Source organism: Glycine max, unplaced genomic scaffold (genome assembly GCF_000004515.6).
Source record: "Glycine max cultivar Williams 82 unplaced genomic scaffold, Glycine_max_v4.0 scaffold_174, whole genome shotgun sequence".
In the NCBI taxonomy this organism is placed as follows: domain Eukaryota; kingdom Viridiplantae; phylum Streptophyta; class Magnoliopsida; order Fabales; family Fabaceae; genus Glycine; species Glycine max.
Window position 1 is genome coordinate 40,049 of NW_024464796.1, and position 3,940 is coordinate 43,988.

Sequence of the window (3,940 nt, forward strand, 5' to 3'; positions counted from 1 at the left end):
CCTTTGAAAGAGACTCTATGAAGATTCCGCTAATGAGCCTCCTGGGCATATCGACAGAGGAAGAGGCTATGGTGGCGACCACCACAGGTGCCAAGGTGAGGTTGACGTGGCTAGTAGAGTTATATCACCGCTATGTTTAGTTAGGCTATAGCATGAGGGTTGTCACGACTTATCTTCTGCACTTGTTCGACAATACGATATTTGTCGAAAATTCCTTGACTCATGTCCATGTCGCCTACCTCCTCTACCTCGATAACAGGATGCTTGCACAAGTACGTATGGGGAGCCATTGCACTAGCTTACCTATACGACCATTTCTTCTATGTGAGCCAGTACCCAACAAGTAGGTTAGAGGTTATACAACATTACTCATTCTAAGTAAATTATTTTAGTATTGTGATTTTTTTTTCATGATTATTGTAATTAGTTTTTTTGTTAATATTTTTTTACAGTCATGAGTGTTTGCACATCTGCCAATATTCACTATTCAGAGCATGTGATCGATGCTCTAGATGACCGGGTGCCCACAGATGGAAGCCAACCAAAGGTTCTGGCTTTGTTGTTCCGATTAGGGAGAAGTTGGATGAGCTACAAATGGATGTTGTTGTGTGGTGTCCTTATGAGGGCCACAGAGGTGTCACAATTTTCTCACAAGTGTCCTTATGCTCTCAGCAATGTTGTGCCACCTAGGGGTCTTTGGGCTTGCACCCCTAACTATCTACCTTGGTTTTACAAGGTTTCCCACCCCTATGTCATTCCGCTAGTGGACGGGCAACCACCATGTCCTCCTGTGCATTTACCGCCCATCCCATACAGTTACCATCTAAATAGCCACTAGAAGACTATGTACTAGGTCAAGACTACTCTTACTAGGTAAATCAAATTTGATTTTGTTAATTTTTTCCCCTTAATTGTTGATTCAAAAATAGTTACTAAGTGAAATTGTTCTTGCAGGATCGATTCCAAATGGCATCAAGCGTTATGCAAAGCTTGTTGGACCTTAGAGTAATGCCAAAGGGCACAAGTCATCATCATACCATACAATAAGCTTTGCATTTGTTGCAGAAAAGCTTTTAAGCTAGGTGTAGCCTAGAGAGGCAAAGGAAGAAGGCAACCAAGGCTACCAAAGGTGGCATGGGCAAATTATTTTTTTGTATTATTGTAATTATTATTATCTTTTGATGTAGCACACATATTTTTTGTTGTTTTAACATATTTTCTTAAGTATATATTGTGCTTGATTTACTTATTTTTTGTGTTTGTAAACTATTTAAACAACACGTACCTAGTAGTAACAACAAGAGTCTATTCTATTGATTCACAAAACAAACATCAACAACTAAACAAACACGGATAATACAACTTTTCTTAAAACAAAATAAAAAACAATGTATGATTTTTATAAAATAAAAACATGACTGCACAAATTTATCATACATCAAAAGCAATGATCCTATTAGCAGATCTTGGTTTGCGTAGTAGGGTAAGGATTTCATCTAGAGATTGGGCAAAAGTTGCATTCAACTCAATAAGATCTTTGCTACTAAATTCTGAAAGGATGAAAAATATTTTTTCCACATCATTGTCGTGTTTAATCTCCATACAATCGTATTCAATACAACCATCATCTAAGTAAGCTGGTTGAAGGTAAAAAAGATTAAGTAAAATTCTACAACCTCCAATTGTGCCCATTATGGTTTTCTGTAAAGCATTAAACACCATCTCACTTATTGTGACGACTTTAGGACAAGCAAGACATTCAAACAATATCCCTTCAGTTGATGAAATCATGTCACCATTGCAAAATACAACACCATATACACTCTTTATGATTCAAGAAATATGGTGAATATCAAGCAAGTGTTGAGTTACATCAAACCCTTACTGCAATCTATATTAGGGATTTACAATTCTCTCATGACTCTATTAAACCAATGGTTGTGATCGCATCGACAATATAAATGGTTGAAACCACATCTATATTTAATACAAGTAGTATGTGTATAAGAAAAAAAAGGAGAGTTTGGTAAATACGTCTAAGAAAAAAAAAACAATCTCAATCAATAAATGGTCAATAAAATGCTGGGTTGGAGTGTTCAATCAATAAAAAAAACACATTTTAAAAACACAAAAATATTTTTTTTTAAAGAAACTACAACAAAATCAAGATCCTATTGTTGATAATCTTTTTATCACAACAAAATCAAGATTTCGTTGTAATGTTGATATATTACACAACGGAATCTTGATTCCCTTGTGTTAACGGGGGTGCCAAAAGATATAACAATTGAATCACGATTTCGTTTTTACATCTTGGGGGAAAAAAAACACAATGGAATCGTGATTCCATTGAACACGTATTCAATGAAATTGTGATTTCGTTGTGATATGAGGGGTGCAAAAACCATTTTGTAATGAAATCACGATTTTGTTGCACATTTTGTTCAACACAATCTTGATTTCGTGCAAATGGTATTTTTGGAATAAAAAAATTCTCAATCCCTTGATAGGAGCCAAGAGCAATAAGAGTGGGGCCAATAGTAACTCCATTAAATAATGGGGTGGATATATGGACTCAATCTCGTGGGTCGATTCATGAAGCCCGTGAAATTTTTGTATGTCTAATTGTAAAGGATTTTTGGTCCGGCCTGTGAAATCCATGAACTTTAGGGGGCTTAATTTGTGAAGCCCATGGACTAATCATGTAACAAAAAAACGCTTTTCACTATAGTCAATTTACACTTGGCATTTGATGTGTTAAAACTTTGATGTTTTATTATTAGATATATATATATATTCATCTTGGAAATGTATGATATTTTTATTTAGTGTTGAATGTTTTATATTTAATTTAATTCTTATATTTATACTTTTTTATTAAGTAGTCTTGCAAACATTTGATATTTTAGAGTTGAATGTTTAATATTTAATTAATTGCTTATAATTATATTTATTTTTTAAATATGTTTTTATTCTCTACCTTAACTTAAAGAAAAAATCCCAATTATTTGACAAATAAACCTTTTTAAAAAAATAAAAATTTAAAACTTTTTTATTAGGTTTGTTTAATTGCAAGCCAGACACAGACTCAAAGATTAGTCCATTTAATTTTTCACGAATTGGACTTTATCCTGCCCATGAAAAAATGTGGGCCCCGTAGTCCGGTTCTTAAATCAACCAGACGGATCTGTATACCTACCCCTTAATGACGGATATTTTGAGAGTGATGTGTAGTAAATTTTAAGTGACGAAGGAATGTAAGTTTATAATTATAAGGTAGAGGAAGAAAAGGCCTAATGAAAGACAAGACAGGCAGGCCCAATACTCTTGATGGGCCTAAATTCAACCTGTCAATGTTTTTATCATCGGAGAACAGAGAACAGCGTGTGTTCCTTCATTCGACTACGAGAAAAGCTTCATTCATCAGAAAAATGGCTTTACAATTTCTGAAACACCCCTTAACCATCTCACGAGGTTTGCAGAACGAGACAACCTTAACTTTTCTTTCTCGGCTACGAAATCCGAAGCTCCCATTGTCGGGTAAGCTCTCTTTCAATATTTTCGAATGACCCCTCAAATTATTGTTATTTGTTATTATTTGTTTGAGTTTAATTTTGATACACTACTATTGTTGCACACTCGATCAATTTTAAGTTAATTACTTCAAAAGTTAACAATCTTACAATATTATTCCAACTCATGAGTGGATAACAGTGTAAAATACATATTTTTACATTCTGTGTATTATGATTAAGTTCTATTTGTATATACAAGTTGTTGACAAATTAACTTCTAACAGGATTCCTTCTTAATAATAATAATAATAATAATCATGATGATGATGATGATGATGATGAAAAATGTGGTGGTGGTGCACTGATATTCTTACTGTTGTTTTTTCATGAATTAACTCTAGTGAGATGCGAAGACAATGTCAGAT